A 17,860-nucleotide genomic window follows, 5' to 3' on the forward strand; every position below is an offset into this window, starting at 1 on the left:
TAGGTTACCAAGGGCATGTAATGCCTCTGAAGGCTTTTCATTATTTCCACACTTTGTTATACTGAGATAGTCATGGTTACTATATAACTAATGCATGTTATCTACAGGCGAGGCAGAAAAGAAAAATATGCTGACTATAAGTAAGGTATATAGTTACCTCACAAGTTTCTGAAATTATGTGACATAAATACAAACCTAGTTGTCTTACTGAGTCTGAAGAACCCAAACCAAATACGTCCATACCAAACATTATGGCAAAACCCAGATCCAGCGCTTAGTTGAGTTTCATAATTTCAGGGTGAATACGCTTGGTTAGCCTGGCAATGATGAACCTTAAAAATCCAGACCTGACCTCTGATACGAGACCCCTCAGGGTCTTCCTGTCACTTGAGAGCTCACTGCATCAACACTGATGCTCCTCCTTCCTCCCTTCAGATGATCGACACCTCTATGCATAGCTCTAACGCAATGCTTCTTCAAATGCTCAAGACTGATGAAAGGGTCCTAGTGGAATTTGGGCCCAACTAGAGAAATTCTGTTGCCTGTACGCACAATGTGTCTTAACAGCTTTCACAGCATCTTTAATACCCAGAGGCTACCAGTGCCCCAGTGGGAGTACAAAAAAAGCTGGAAAATCCTTGCTCTGATATCCTCAGGTATTGTGATTTAACAGGGAGAAACCATCAGAAATGGGAAATGTGAATATGCACATTTCACAGTGATGCAGTTAAGCAGTTAAATGGTGGATATCCTTTAAATGAGATGTATAATGAAACAATAGTAGCTATCATCTCATTTTCAGTGTGCCCTGCTCAACCAGCCATCTGAAATTATATATGCTCATCTTTTTATGTATTTATTTTTCATGGTCAAGGATACTAGCTAGTAGTTTTTTGGCAAACAGACAAAGAACCCAGGACCAAAGAAAAAATAGCTAGGGTTAATGGGTCTGAGTTTTATGTATTCTTTGGGGCTTCTTTGCTTAATACAATTATGTAGAGATGGGGAAATGATGAAAGAGCATGAAAGAATTAGACTCTATTTATGCTGATTAGTAGCTGATCAACTTTGCTGTTAAAACTTTTATGTTTACAACTTTAAAGTATTTTTCATTTTTGCTGCCTGTGTGTTGCATTGTGGTAATCAGGGTCTAGATTATTCTGATGCTCTATAAAAGCTACAAATTAGTAAGCTCAAATGTTAAAAGTGGAAAGGAATGGATAGGAAGAAAAATAGCTATAACAGGAAAAGACAAATGCAGCAGTATTGCAGATGTCTTTTACCTGTATTGAATAATAATCAAGTTGGGACTCCTGAAATCAAGTGAGGTTTTATCTTTGAGACCAGTAGGAAGACACCTGCACAGATTTGTAGTGAAAGAATAGTAATTTTGTATGTTCTTTTTGTGCATGGTACATGTTGTGAGTTTGTCACCAAATCTGGAAGAACCTTGCAGATTCCAGATGCCAGGTTTGAATTTTGGTGGGACTGCAGTGCATCCTGGCTCTGATATTTAAGGTGAACTCAAATGTCTGAACACATTTCCTAGGTAAACAGCGGAATTTAACAGGTTGAGGTCCATTGTAAACAGGATCTGTGAGGAACTAGATAGCTGAATCAGATAAATGCTGGCTTTTATTGCATCAGGATTCATTGCTGTCCAGCATTCAGTGGCTGGGAGGAGACGAGGGAGGGACTACGCTTGTTGTCTGTTGTGTCAGAATCAAGGACATGGCAGTGGATCATAACTGGTCAGCTCAATATAATGCAGCTTCTGAAACATCACTTTTTTGTACTGTAAATCCTTACCTTTAGGATTGTGTTCATGTACTACAAAAACAGCATACACCTCCCCCTGTATCACAGTTAGAATGGGGGGGGGTGGTGGTAAGTGTTTATAGGATTGTGCTTTATCCTTTCCAAAATCTTCCTGTTTACTGAGGGTGTCACTATAATTCTGAGTGTGTTTACTGGATTAATAGATAGTTCTTTAACCTTCAAAGAACTGGCTCTTACAGCATCACACTGGTTTTGGGTCTTTTTTCATTGAGTTACAAGAAGACCTGTGGTCATGACATCTCTGTAGAGTCCATGCTGAAGTAAATAGATTTATTGGTATCTTCATCAGTGTCTGGACTCTGTATTAAAACCTGAAAAAGAAGTTGTCTGCAAAGTGAATGAGTTTCACACTACAAGGAAAATGCACATGGCCTAAACCAACATTGGGCTAAGATCTGCTGGTATGATACAGTCAGTTTTTTCTGTCTAATAAGAGGACTAGTTCCTTCATTTCACTCTTGGCATTTAAGGCTGATATTTTTGTAGTACTCTTTCTGAACTCTGTAACAAGCAAATTAAAACCAGCAATCACAGTAACCCATTCTTTTTTACTGTCTGAAATATCAAATAAATGCAGCCTACACACTTGAAACACACTTGAAGACCATCAAGTCTTTTTATGCCATTCTGAAGGTTTCCCTTTAAGCAGTCCTGAAAGTTGGAACTGGGTACCAAGTACTTGCTGAGTGTGATCAGAGTAATTACACTGCTGCCCCTCCTTACCTTCAGTATGATGCAACAGTTACTGCAGGACTGGACAGTCACTATTGAAAGAGGGTTGAGAAAATGTTCATGTGCTGAGAACAGGTCTTGTGAACATATTAATAGCTTTAATGCTTTTGATCTCATATAGTATGGTGTTTTTTAAGGAAATTTCAGAATTTGTTTTATAATATCTGCACTAGGGTCAAGGTTATGTTTCTAGGTTTCTAGGTTCTTGTCAGAAGTCCAAAATGCAGAAAAGATTCACAAAAAAAATTATTGTAGTGGGCTTTTTTCCCCTAAGAGGAAACTGTTTCTCATTTTAGCCAGATCACCAAATTTGATTGACTTTTGCCATTGTCCAAATCCTTATTTTTTTTTCTCAGATGAATTTTTTAGGAAAATGCTGGATATTTTTCTCACTCTTAGGCCTGTGCTATATACGGATGCCATGGTTACAGTGGAAACACTAATGATAAACAAGTACAAAGCTTGAAATCACGATAATGTCTACTGTATTAATACAAGTCAGATAGATATGCAAAATCCTGGTTCCTCCTTCCTCTACAGAGTGTTCAGCAGTTGCATTTAACCTTATGACACATATACTCCTTGAATACATACATATATATATATATATATATATAAAAAAATATATATATATATATATAAATATTTTTAAATTATTCAAAGTTGTGGCATGCAACAGTGGTTCAGAGTTTACTGGATGAAAGCTTTAAAAAAAATACATAGTTTTGTGGGGGTTTGGTAAGATCAATAGAAAACACTTGTTTAGGTTTCTAAAATAGATATAGTGACAATTAAAAAGATGGCTGCTTTTCCAGTAGTGCATCAATACAGACATAGCACAGTAAAAGTGTCAGTTTTGCAGATTTTTTTAGTCATGGTTACACTGCAGTTTTAAAGAGAGCTTTGGATTTATGACATTTCAGGCTTTTTGTAAGCGCAGAAAATGTCGTACAGAATGGCACTGAGTATTCAAGAGGATGCTGGTGAACTTACTCTTTGAAAAAACAAAAAATACAGAACAACAAACAACTTGCAAGTTCTGATTGAAAAACAAACTAGCAACTTGACAGCTCTGGCTATATTTTTTTAAGTTAGGTAATTCAGGTAATAATAAAGTATGTTTTTATCTAGCTTTCTCACATGTGGCATATGTAAATGATTCACTTGAGTTGGCATTGCAGCTACATTTTAATCAGTGGAATTGAGATCAGGAAGGAAAATTCCATTGATATTTAGCCGTGTGGTTCCACTCCTGCAAATTATCATGATCAATGTTTATGTGTGTGGATGATTGGTAGTATGGGTTCTGAGTTCAAGTCCACTTTCCAGAGTTGACGACAGATGAAATCAGCATGATTGGACCTACGCCAAAGACTCCATCTAAGGGTCTTAGCCATTAGCCTGGCAGTACATGAGAAAACCTATTGAGTTGTCCTAAGAAATCCTTTTGCTGGCTGAGTAGCAGAACTCACTAAATCAATGAGAACATCAGAACATTTAACAAGAAAAGCCTCTATTTCCACTGAAAATAATTTACAGCTATATTTAGGTTAATGAAAGAGATTTAATTTTCTGCTGTCTTAAAAAAAATCCCTTATGCTGTCAGGAAAAAAAATAAAACATAGATTTTAGTGAGCTTTTCTTTACTAAAATGTCTTCCATACTATTTTTCTTCTTTCAGTGCAGCTTCTTCAGATTAAATTTAAAACATTATACATTTTTGAAAACATCCTTTCATATTTACATTTTACCAATATGAAGGTAGTACTGTGCCACCATGGCATAAAGCATGTTTATTATGAATTAATCTAATATCTCAGTAGCAAGTGGATGATGAGTTATAGGAAATGGCATGGGGAAGAAGTTGCAGTCTATACAGTTAAACACCTAGGTTATTTGAGCTCTGAATGTCACCCAAAAGGCAGTAGCAGGGAAGGAATTAAAGCACTCCAGAGTCCTTGGTCCTGTGAGCTGTCCATGGATGTGAGAAGTAGAACTGTCTCTTTCCAGTGCCTCTAATCTGACTGAAATGGAACAACTGCTTAGTTGCTTTTTTTTTTTTTCCTTTTTCCTTCTTTTAATGCCATTTCTGTTTTTGGAATGGGAACTCCTTTCAGTCAGCAGGTGATCTGTTGTAGCTGGCAGACAGAGAATGGAATTGTCATCATTGTAGTGCAGGTCACCCTGTGCGTTCACCTCTGCTAGTGCCGTGCACTGCTGAGGGCTGGCATTGGGCTAGCAGAAAGTGACTGCAGCATATTTTCATTTTTATTTTCATCTGCTGACTGAATTTTGTGCTGGTGGTGCTGAAAGGCCTAGGATTTCACTTGCAAAAACTTTAGATCTCATCTAAACTGTGGTTCATGGGTTGCTGAAAAGCTGTTATCGGAATCATATTTGTTGAGATGAAAGGGAAGTTGCTGGGGTCCTGTTTGAGAGGTTTCTGCATGAAAAGGTGGTCATGGAGCAAGGTCTGTCAGGCTTGTGGGGCAAGGCTGAGAGCTACAGGAGCTCAACAGGGTTTCACAGGGACTCTCTCATTCTGAGGGTAAGTGATTTTCAAGAGGAGCTGAGAGATTTTGGAAAGAACTTTGTACAGATAGGGGTCTTCCTTGCCTTCTCCCACAGTCTGTCTCCCTCCTGTGCCTTCACTTTTCCCTCTCTGCTGGGGATGTGGTACAGTCACACACAGCTCACCCACTGTCTTGTATCAATCCCTTTCTACAGCTGCAGAAATCTACTCCTACTCCCTGCTAGAAATGTTCTCTCCTAACAGCTCCTGCTTACCTGCAGTGCTTCCCTGTCTGCTGAGAAGCAATAGAGGGGGAAAGTGCTGCCTCTGCTGTTGTTACTGCAGAGAGAAAGGGCAAAGTGGGGAAAGGAAGAGATGAGGCATGGGGAGAAACCTGGAGGAGGGTAATGAATAGTTGCTGCTGCACCACGTGCTCCAGCTGCCCTTTTGGCAACAGCAGAAAGCTCCACGTGTAGGAGACAGGGCTGAGCTGGCGTAGGCAAATGGGCTGGTTGAAGGCTCTATGGTGGTCACTGACCCGCTTTGGGGTTTTTTTTGGCCTGCTTTGCTGAGTATATAGATTTTGAAGTTTCACTTCAGATGTGAAAAAAATTGCTCAGGGCATGGAAAGCGTGTAGTGGAGGATGCATTTCAATTAACAGTGAATTGTCATAACTGTAGGTCAGGAGTTGATCCCACCACCAGAATCTCATCTTACTGTTGCTAATACCAAATACTGATACAAAGTTCCACACTGAACTCTGTAGAAAGTATTTGTTAGAAAAAAGTTACCAATAGCAGAGTCCAGTTCGTAGGTACTAGTTCAGATCTAGACTTTAACAAAATGTCTGAGTGGAGTGAATACAATTCCTGCATGTCCTTCTTCTACCAGTTTTAAGACAGTGCATGTGCCAGTTTTAAGACAGTGCATTCCAGCTTAGGTGGTTCCATAGATATTGTGCAGAACTTTGTGGGTGTGAGTAAACCGCTGATCCCAGTGAACTGGGTTCAAGGGATATCATACAGGCCAGTTTAAATTATTCCCTCAATAGGAGCCTGTGCTCCAAAGGAAAACCATGAATAAATAACAGTTAACAACATCCTTTACTTGTATTTTTTTCTTACTGATTTATTCTTCTGCAAATCTTGCATATTCTGCTCTCTAACATCAAACTGTATTTCTGTCCTCCATGTCCAGAATTCTTTAAATATTGCCAAAATGAGGATTTGATTTAAGTTGGAATTGTAGAACTTGGCAACTAAATGTGATTTGTTTTCACTCTGTAAATAACTTTCATTTAAATGAACTTTTTGGGTTTTGAAGGGAGACTGAATACAGTTTGGAGACAGGAGCTTTTTGGCTTGGAATTGGCTGGTTGAATTCAGTTCTGCTTTATCCAATGCTATCTTAATCCCCTTTCCCCCACCCCAACTATTATCTTGTAAGAGAAAGACATCTGCAGTTCATGGTAAGAGAGGGTTTGGGAACAATAGAGCATGCAAGTAATGGGATATTTGTGGTCAGAGAGGACTGAGACGAGACTTTTCCTTCATCCACATGGAAAGGTAAGGCTGGAAGTATTTGGATATGGAGTAAGATCAGAAGTCCATAGACAGCTTGGAAAACTGACAGTTTGGGCTGGGGAGAATCGAACAAATCTTTTTGCCAAGCTGGCCAGAGCAAGGTCTGAAGAATGGGGTATTTTGCATTGGACTCTTTTGAGTCATGCAAATTGTAGAAGTTACAGGGGTTTCAACCATTTGGGGGGAAAGTGGTTGCTACAGATGGCTGACAAAAAGTTTTAACCTTGTATTTGTGAGTACTTTCTTGTTTGGCAGGCAGTCACTAGACAATTAAAAAAGTATATTCAGTAATATTAATATGAAACTGCAACTGTAAAGCTAATAAGCCATTCTAGAGATTGGGTAACTTTCATGGCAGTTATGTACTTTGCACTATATTTTAGTAAAGAAAATGCAAATGAGTATGGTGCAAGAATATCTGCAGAATTCTTATCTACTCTGATCATTATTCAGTCAGTAGCTTGAATTGCTGATAAAGTTGATTTCTGAGTGTCCCCTCACTTGCATTCCTCCAAGAGTTAAAATTGTCAATGATATTAAAGTATAATTGGTGCAATTTAACAGAAGTTACAGAAGCCAGTATTTCACATATTTCTGAATAGCACAGCTAAGAAACCTAGAGAAATTGGCATGTTCCCATTAAATATAACAGGAGTTTTAATGTTTGTTTTATTGGAAGCAGTGTTAGAGAAATGCTACACAGTTCTAAGAGATTTTTTTTACCTTCTGAACTCTTTAGGGCTTGAATTGTTGAGGAACAGAAATAATGTCAGACCATAGCTTTTAAAATTAAAAAAAAGCAAAGTTTGATTCCATCAGAGGCTTGCAGGCAGCCATTTCTGCCTTATATCGGCTAACTTGAGCTGATTAGATTGTTCCAGACAATAGAATCATTTTGCTTGTTTCTGGTGTCCTGCTGGGCAGTTTCATCACAGGGAGGAACAAAAAACCATGAATAATGGCTAGATGTTACCAAATAAATTTCATGTCTGCATTGTTTGAACAGCAAGCCCCCTTGGTATCTCTGTATCTTACATGAAGAGTAGGGAAATGTAATACTTGGTGTTTCCAGCTTAGTATCTTTCAGTACTTGAGAGTATAAATAAGTTACAGGCCTCTTATTATGGGTGACTGGGATTTCTTATGCATTTAGAACTCTCCATTCTTCAGTACGTTGGCCTTTTTTTATATCATTAAAAGATAGATGGCTTTGACAGTGTAAATATTTATATTTAGAGAGTGATGTGGTAGCAATGCAGCAGATATAATAGTGGTGGAAAGATGAAGGGAAGACTGATGCATCCTCTGCATAGGTGACAAGGAAATGGCTGGAATTGCTTTGCTTTGTTTCACAGATTAAAAGCCAGCAAGACAGTAGTGCCCTTCCCTGTTTTCCTTCAGTTTTCTCTTTATCATCCGTTCTGTCTTTATGCTGCCAATTCTCCATCTTTCTTTATCTGTTCTGGCTTTAAGATGGTCAAGAAATTATAGAGCAACTTTTAAAATAGTGCATAAGATTTTGATGTTGGCAATGCTAGCAGGCTATGTGAATGAAATGTCCTGCTATAGATCTCTACAGAGATCTATTCCAAGTACAGTTTTCTTGCCAGGACCATATTTACTCATTGCGTAAGTCTTTCTGGCATCTGTCAACTTCCTTTATTTCAAGGTGAGATTGATCCGTGGCCTTAGAAAGTGATGTCTGAGAATGTATTGGAAAAGGAAAGGCTTAAAGTCATTCATGCTGCATCCACTGTGTTTTCTCTCTCACGTGGTTCTTTTTGGATTTACTGAGGAATCTTTTTGCTTTTCTTTTCCTCTGAGTTTCATTGTCTTTTCCTTCCTTGTGACCCCATAGTGCCTTGGCACCTCTTGAACCTTTGACCTCTTGGCCCACTTTTCTCCTTAATCCACCACTATCACCTTGCCCTCAAGTCCCAGCTGCTGTAACTTTTCCTTCATTTTCCATATCATTATTTCCCTTATCTCCATAGTGCCATTATTCCCAGCAGTCCAACTCCTTCCCCCTTTTTGTCACTGTGGTGGACCAGTAAGATCCTCGTGTCAGTAGGACACAGCATCCCAGTGTCTGAAGCTCTGTGGCATCTGCCCAGCTGCTGTCATCCTGAGCACGTCCCCGCTGTGCTGCTCAGCAAGCAGCAGGGAGCTGATCATACTCGTGGCTGTTTTCAGTCACAAAGGAGTGATGCACCGAGTTTCCACTTAGTTATACTACTGAAGTGTTTGAAGGAATAAATGTAATATGTAGGTTTGAACTGCAGGCAAAAGTGCTCTGGTATTAGCAGACTTGGTGGAGTGTTGTAGGAACATGATCTGTCCTTGAAAACTGGACTCTCCCAAGCAGTGGGAATACTATTAAAAATTTTTAGTTGGTACTGACCTGGGATTTTCAGGAACTCCTAATCACAGAAAATACCTACGAGTGTTTGGTAATTTTTTTTTCTAAATTTTATGTGGAATGGTGGTTTCTATCTTCAAAAAATTCCAGTCCAAGCACAAGTCAAAAAGGCAGACTGGGGAAACCAAGAGAAATATTAGGAAAATGCTTACCAGTGTAAAGGGCTGAAGTGATAGTTGAGAAGCAGCCCATCAGCTCAGCTTTGCTTGATGTCCCTAACTCAAAATATTGAGGGGAGAGGCAATAATGGAAATTTTGCTGGGGATTATTGGAGTTCCTGATGCTTTGCAAAATTGTGGTGTTTCTCTTTAAGGAGTTGATGTGTTTAGATGGACATATGAACTAGTCCATGATGACCTAGTCCATGATTCCTAAACTTCTAGTTGTTTCTTAGTGTCCCATATAGCTTCAAGAATGTTTCTACTGCCCAGTTTGGGGGAAGTATAGGATTTTTTTTATGATTCAATGGAAGCTGGTATAGTATTATTACATTAGAGCTTTTTCCTGTAGTGATAGGTGGGTTAGACCATTAAGAGTACAATAATGAAATTTGGATATGATATATAGGGGTAACAGTATGTACTAATGTCACTGGGCTGAGATAAGCTACGTTAAGTTTTATCACACTCCTTTACTCTTCCTGCTAGCAATTTCTCAGAGCCATGCCAAACCTCTGAAAGGAAGAAAGAACAAAGAAGAATTTCATTAACACCTCATGCCTATTTTTTAGATGTGTTATCCATTGAATCAGAAGCATGTGGCAGGGCTTTTCACCTAAAAAGCAGAACCTGAGGCTTCTTTCTGATTACCCTTTGACAATACTTTCTATATATATATGTATTTATAAATTTATAGATATATAGATACATTATGTAACTATATTATAAGTTATATATCTATATCTACATATAACTCAAAATAATATTAGTTTAGTAGTCGTATTTGGGAGGCAACTTTGCATATGCATTTTCATAAGGCTGGGTGAGAGGTTTTAAAATACAAATTCAGCTAAACTTACTTTGAACAATTCTGGGGAGCAGGTCAGACACTACAACCTAGACAAGCTCCTATAATCTCTTTACGTGCTCTTTTCTTGCCTGCCCATGCTCATTCTTGTCTGCTTTGTCCATTAGTTGCAAGAGGCCTTGGGGATAATGTTACCTTCTAGGATATATCATTTAGCAGAAATGTTGGGTCATGATTCTTTTTTGAAGGGTATTCACTTTACTGTAGTAGTATGGTAACAAAAATAGATGAGGAGCAATTGACCTATGTTCATCACAGTCCAGAGCAGTGCAGAAACCCAGAAACTTTCCTGTGTTGGTTTTGTTGATAAATAGATGTGTGAGCAAGCAAAAGCAATATACCTTAAACAAACATACAAAAATTGGAAGTTTGTAGTGAGTGCTGTACATTAATGACTGGAGGACAGACAGAGATAAGTTGTCTTGCACACAAAGTTGATGTTGCTACATTGATTTTAATGGGTAGCTCTTTGAGTGGTGTTCTCTGTTGCTGAAACTATTGAGAGTATGTGTATAATTTAGTTGCATACATACTGATTCCTCTGTGCTCCCAGTTAGTAACATCACCATCAATTTAATTCCTTCTGTGTTTAATATTGAACTTCATGTATTTCTCCAAATTGAGACCCACTGTAAATTTTTCAGCAGGGTGGAAATTACATGAAGAATTTAGGCTCCTGATTCAGCAGCCTTTTGAAAGTGTTATCTAGCTGTCTGTTCATGAGTGGCTGTATCTGATGTCATAGAATCACAGAATCTGCTGAGTTGGAAGAGACTCAGCAGGAGTTCAGCTTCTGCACAGGTCACCCAAGAATCAACATGTGCCCGAGGGGCTTGGTGCTGTGACCACTCTCTGGGCAGCCTGTTCCAATTCCCAACCACCTTCTGAGTAAAAAACCCAGTCATCGCAGCTTCTAAACTCTGTGCAAATGAGTTTGTGAGTACATTGTGAACTGCTTGTAAATGTGTTTGGTCAGAATTGTCAGTTCTGACCATCAAGCCTTCTCTTCATTTTGGTAATATGTGTTGTTTTGGAAGTGGTTTTATTCAGGGCATTTTTAAGCTAAGAAAAACCCTCAAAACCTTAACATTTTTGGTTTTGTTTTGGCTGACACTTCATTAATAAAACTATAGTAAATCACTGGATATTTTAACAAATTAAATGAAGCTGATCTCTAGCCTTGTTTGAATGTACTCTAGACATCAAACTGACAATCATGTAACAAATGTTACATTTGGTTTAAAGTGTGTGCTCTCTAACCAAGAACTGTTTTGCTGTAACAGTGTTATTAATACCATAAAGCTTTCAAAACCCGTAGTGTATTCTAAAGTTTACACTTTTTAAAAGTCAGGTTTGAAATCAGATGTGAAGTGTGAGAGTGTCATTTTGTCTTTCAGGCTGTTCCTGGAACACTGAGGTTAAAAACCCATCTGACTGAAAGGGAAGGCAGGCAGAGGGAGAAGTGGGGGTACCTCTGGTGAAGCCTTTTCTCCCTATAGCAGACTCCTTGCTGCACTATATGGGCTTCTCCTCTGTGGGACCTGGACATAATTGTGGCAGTGATCAGTAAGACAAATTACAGGCCAAATGTTTTGTAGAATTGCCAAAAAGTTTGCAGCTCTTCCAGCAACTGTGAATCAGCCCTGCACCCTGTTTGCAGACTTGCAAGCAAAATGTGCTTCCCAGCAGCAGTGTGCTGCTCTGCAGAACCCCTCTATTGTAAGATTTGTGCACGGTTAATGAACTTTGTGATGCAAAAAATGTGAAGTCTTGGAGACATTTTATGCAGCTATGAAAATGTACTTGATGCTAGTGATATCCCAGTGAGACAGGAGCGAAGTGCTGAGACTTTGTCAGAGCATGGATGCATACTCTCTGGCAGTGTGACAGTTTTGAGTGTAGGAGTTATTAGTTTCTCTTTGATAACATGAGGTTGTGCAGAAACAGAAAGTTCACAGTTTCTTCCTTCAGAAGTTTATGATGTAAAATAAGAAAAACAATCGCACTTTTGGAGTGCAAGTGTATCAAACTGGATGTGGCTTGCAAAAGCCATGGAAAATGTGTTACATTTACAAAAGTACATTTCTGTACTTTACTGAACAGAAGTATGCAAAAGAAACAAATTATGTGTTATGATAACTTTCAAAAAATGTATTTGATGGCCCATGGGGAAGCAATAGTTGTCTGAGGAGTTAAGGGAGAGTGTTTTTATTCACATGAGTCAGCAGAGAAAGAGGCTGAAGCTTGTGTGCCAGACCGAGGAACATGTAAATATGACAGATGGTCAACAAAGTGAAGCCACTTTGTAATAGAGCAGTTCGTACAAATAAGGGAGATCTTTTTTGCAGCAGGCTTTATTTAACTAAAAGTTTCAAAATATCAAAACAGATAAACAAAAAAATAGACATCATCAGTATTGCTAGGTTTTCCTTACTGTTTCTGGTAACAGGTGGGGTTGGTGAATTAATTTTCACAGTACACAAACTATTTCTGATCCTGATTACATTATTTTCTGTAATTTGTGTGAGCTGTGAGATAATGTGTAATGACTTCATTATAATCTTGCATGCTGTGAACTGGTCATGCAAGTTTTTACATACTTAGTTGTCCTGCATCTACTTGTGATATAGCATGTTATCTCCTCTTTCTTCTGTAATTATTGCCTTTATTTCCATTCGCATAATTCCTTCAAACAAATGAGCATGTCAGTAATTGAAATGATGGGAGAAACATTCACTCATGACTAAGGTATAAAATCTTCTTATAAAATGAGTAGTCCAGCCTTTTATATCAGTTGTTCCAGGAGAGGCCTTTGTCTGCTGCGTAGATCTGTCTGTCTCAGGTTGTAATGAAACTCATTAGCAAAATAATCTGAGTCTGGAGAATCTTGAGTATAGTCATCTTCACAGCATTCCTGAGAGGAAGTGTAATGGATGGAGATTTCTCCATGTTGCCCAGAAGTATGGCACAGGCTTTGTGGTTTTAATCTCACAATTTTGCAGTGGAAGTATCAGTTTCATTTTTACGGTGGGGAGACAGATTCTGAGATCTAGACAAGTGAAATAAGGTTTCTGCCTGATACCTTCTAGAGATACCTCTTTCTGTCCTAAAGCTTCTCCCTCATCTGCCAATCTCTCCTTTTACTTTTGTAAAAGAAGGATTCTCACCATTACATTTCTATTTCCTTCTTGTAGCTTACCTTTTGTAGGCTAATGGATTTATGGTTTGATTGGAAGGGTTTTTTTCTGTTTCAATTCTCCAACCACTTTATTGTGAAGATGCTTTCCTTCTGTTGTAGTAAACAAACAGAAATGCATGGCCTCTATTTTGCTGCTTTCTTGACACTGTTGCTTTTTCTGTAGAGGTGTGGTTCTTTAAAACCAGGCTTCCAGACTGTCAAAGCAGAGACAGTAGCTGGAAGCTGAGCTGCTCCTTTGGTGACTAGTTGTGGGCAGCACCAGCTTTACTGTTTCAGTGAAAAAAATCACCACTGAGGGTTATCCTGTGTGTATGTACTCAGAATGTCCTGGGTATTGAGCCTACCTGTGTATGAATATATATCAGCTGTCAAGGAGTTGGTAGAGTTGGATGTGCAAATCCCTCTGAAATGTAGAACAGATTGTTTTGAAAAGTTTGAGACTTTGAAAGTTGACATCCTAACTTTCAATTTTGTGTATTCTTATAGCCCCATAACTGCAGTTAATATGGTAGAAGATAAGAGCAGACAAAACGTAAAGTCAAAGTGTTGTTGTTTGATTGTTCATGCACTAAATTTGGAGGAAAGGGGACTTCCATTTGAGTCAATCATTTGAAGGAAACAGAACATTTAATTTTACATTTTTAGGGTCTTGTCTCTGTTACTAAGAGTGGAAAGGCTTAGGATCCTCCAGCTGGAGTGGTGTGAAGAGGGAGTAAGTACAGCTGGTGTGTGCTGTGGAGCAGCTGTGCAGTGCAGCAAAGCCTGATAGCCCAACACCTGAGTGTGTTTATAAAACAGATGCAGAGAGATTATATTGGTGTTGCCTGCCTGGCAGACTGCTGGCCTGTGGTTTACACAAGGCTGTCCCTGGTTTTGAAAAAGCCACATATTCACTACACCGGATGTGCTGACATGGCTTGGGGTTAACATGTTGTGCTTCAGGACTGATCCCAGTTGGCAAAAATTTGGAGCAGATTATAGCAACTGGGGCTTCATGAATTTTGGAAAGAGAGATTCTGGGGAAGATATGAGGGGATGTTAGCTACTCGTTGTTGCTTTGAAAAATGATTCATTATTTCGTGTGTTTGGAGCTCAAATGAAGTGGGAGAAGGACACGACATACCCATTACCCTCCTGCCACAGTGAAGAAGGGGCATTCTCTTTGGTTTCCTGATATTGTGTATAGTATTGCCTTCCCTGATCAGTATAAATTTAACACCTAGACTTGTAAGCATAGTAAAGCTTTTACTGACATTTCTTTCATCCAAAAGCTATTGTGCAGATGCTACAGAAAAAGTGTTGAAAGGTGGATTGCTAAGGTCCATCATCCGAAAAGTAGTCAGTGATGGGAATATCAGTTATGTGATATTACCTGAAACTGAAGGCATTGGTGTACAAAGGTGTTGAATTTAAGGCTTCCGTTACTTACAGTTTTCATCTGTTTAGGAGAATGTACTTTTACTTACAACTTACACATGTCTATATGTCTGTACAAAATGTAATATCAACTTTTCAGTACACTGCTATAGGAAAAAAACAGTGCCCTTAAAATATTCTGATAGATTTGCTTCACCTTTCTATTATATGTGGCTCATGAACATCAAGCAGAATAGCAGCTTAAGGGAGTATGTTAATGCTTTATTTCATACTGGAGGCTTATAATACTGGAACACCTTTTACTTCAGAGAAGCTACGATTTTCTTTCTTTAGGCAAATATGAAAAGACGTGGTGCCTAAATACAACCAATTATCTTCAAATTCTCCTGGTGTCATAGGTTTACCTTCCTGGATAAGTAATGTTGGTTAAGGATAAACTTTGCTATGACAGAATGTTTTGAGTATATCCTGGGACTGAATGATTACTAGATGAATACAGATTTGTTTTTTAATATTGTTGGCAGGCCCACTGTACAATGTGAGTTCTATCAGTCATCACCACTTCAGTATGAAGCTAATGTTTGTGTCCTCGCTTCTTAAAATATGAATCTAGTATGTTAGATGGTTATCTCAAGCCTGCAGAACAGCAGAAAAGAGAGCATATAGGAGGGTTACCCAGCTGTCCTTAAAATATCCCTGCTTACAAACTGGATTCCTGGTAAGTGCTGTAATCAAAGAACTCATCTAGGTAATTCCTTTGTGTCTCAAAATGCATCTGCCCTGAAGCTCAGAGCTCATGTCCCAGGGCTTGCATTTTCAAACCCACAGGCTCTGTCTTCTTTTATTTTAACCCTTTTATTCTAAGGGATACTACTTTTCCAGTTCTACTTCCCCCTTGTACCTACTTCTCCCAGTGGTACTTGTAATCCCTGATTCATTGGTTGCTGTTAGCAGCGCCTCAGTTGAGAAGTACCTCACTTCTGCTCTTAGCAGAAATAAAAAATTGTGGTGACAGGCAGCATTTACCAAATCTCCCAGCTTGAATTAAAAAAAAAAAAAAAAAAGGTTTTGGTTCAAAATAACTGGCATAAATAGAGGTGCAAAGGGATGAAATAGTTTATCTTCATTTATTTGTGTGTATATGTCCAACTTATTCAGTGGTTGTTTTTTTTTTTTTTTTTCTGTTAGGAGTCTAGGAAAGAAGATGCCATTCTTTAACACTTGTGTATTCACTTGTTCCCTTTTTTCTCCTGGGGAAAGTGAGACTAGTAGCAGCTTTAGTTACAGTTAACATATTTAATGACTGCAAAGCTTAATTTGAAGACCTACTTTGTTACACTGTGTTTCCCAGTGGCTCCATCCACTTGTGAGACAGGAATAATGGATAAAACACATTAAGGCAGTGAATATGTGTCATAGGAAGAGGTTAAATTGGTTGGAAGTTGTTGGGCAGCCTCTCTTTTAGGGTTGTTTGAAACATAATTGTGTGACAGCAGATACAGGAACAAAATATGTTACTGAGAAAGAACAAAAGCAAATTCGGTCAGGTATTTCAAGGCCAAGGAAACTCAGTTGAGTTATTACTGGCTCCTATTAACATGCCTGAAAAAAAATAATGTTCTTTGCTTCAGCTGGGTGGCCCTCAGAAAGGGGAGAGATTCTTTCCTGCCTTTTGAAATCATCAAAGAATATGAGAGTAATCATTTCCAAAGTTATCTCTATGTCGGAAAACCTCACTGTACAGGATAAGCCAGGGTAAACAAAGAAGAAATAGGAAGTGACTTTCAAAAAGTATGGATTTGAACCTGTGAGGTGCTGAGTGTCTTCGGTGAAATGCTGAGCTTTCTTGATTTCTAGTAAGTTTATGGCTCTTGGTTCCTGACAGGATCAGGTCCTAAGATTAGATCTACACTCTGAAGTAAAATTAGGTTATTGCTGTCAGCTTTTTTTGACTGCCAATATTGCTTGTGGTGCTTATCATCAGTGCTCTGTATGTACACAGACACGTTCAGCACTTCATCTGCAGGTTTCACGTTTTCTTTATTTGTCTGCTGTACTAATTAGAACTCTGATATGAAAATGAGGCATCAAGAGGATGAAGCAAGATACCAGATGCTTACTGACAAGAGGAAGATCCTTCTTCAATTTTACTGTCATGCTTAGAAGCATTTTTACGTGTTTTTTCTCTTATGTAGAGTAAAATAACACCAAATTTGTATAGTACTTTTCATCAATAGATTCCTAAGTGGATATCAATTTGATGAATGTATTGAATACGCAATCAAAACCTTTGGGTAAAGAAGCATGTACTGGTGTAATTCTTCACTTTCACATGAATTTCAAAGCCCTTCACATTTAGCTTTTTTGACTTTCATTGGAGCTATTCATGTTGTATGGGCATCTCAATACACCATGTTGTGCATGGAGATTGAGAGGTTGTAAAGGATGTTTGGATTAGATTCCTCCTCTCCCACTAGTACAGACTTTACTGTCCCTATGAGGTTAATGTGCTACCAACGACTGCAGTCATTGTTGGCATTATTTGAACTAAGGGTGGGTATAATGAGACTTCACTGCTAGTCATGCTTAAGGGGAAAACTATTTCTTCACTGTAGTTTTTAGAAGTTATACAAGGAAATCTATATGCCTTAAGCATGAACTGAGAAATGTACATACAGTAGTCAGACTGATTCAGTCCTCTCATAATTTGTTGCTCTTACACTTAGAAAATGGCTAAAATTTTTGCACCTGGTTATTGCAGTATGTAGAAATAAAAATCTTATCTGAAATAATATTGAAGTTTTTAACAGTATGACAGATATGAGGGGATGGTTTAGGCTCTTTTTTTTTTCTGAAACTCTAAATCTCTGCTTGTGTAGAAGGCTTGGACCACCTTGATTCAAAGGAATATTGATTATATTATATCTTTCTCAGGGTTTGTTTGTTACTGTGTTTTTTGTGTCTTGAATAGACCTTGCTTGTTCATTGACCCTGCCAGTATATGAGTTATAAACAGATTGAAGGCAAAGGGAGGAAAAAGAAACAGTGTTTAATTCTACCAAAGCTCCTGCCTCAGGCTTCAGTGCTCAAAGTTTCATCAAACAGGTTCTTCTACCTCTGTTTCCTCATTCCTCCTGAGGAGAGTCAAGCTGACCATGCTTAATTAATCACG

General features: G+C 38.5%; 1 protein-coding gene across 3 annotated transcripts in view; it reads left to right on the plus strand.

The window, feature by feature from the left end:
- PRKCE (protein kinase C epsilon) overlaps window positions 1-17,860 on the plus strand; it is a 285,873-nt gene that overhangs the window by 969 nt on the left and 267,044 nt on the right. The gene's annotated exons all lie outside the window — the stretch shown is intronic.

This window comes from Passer domesticus, chromosome 3, assembly GCF_036417665.1.
Source record: "Passer domesticus isolate bPasDom1 chromosome 3, bPasDom1.hap1, whole genome shotgun sequence".
Classification (NCBI taxonomy): Eukaryota; Metazoa; Chordata; class Aves; order Passeriformes; family Passeridae; genus Passer; species Passer domesticus.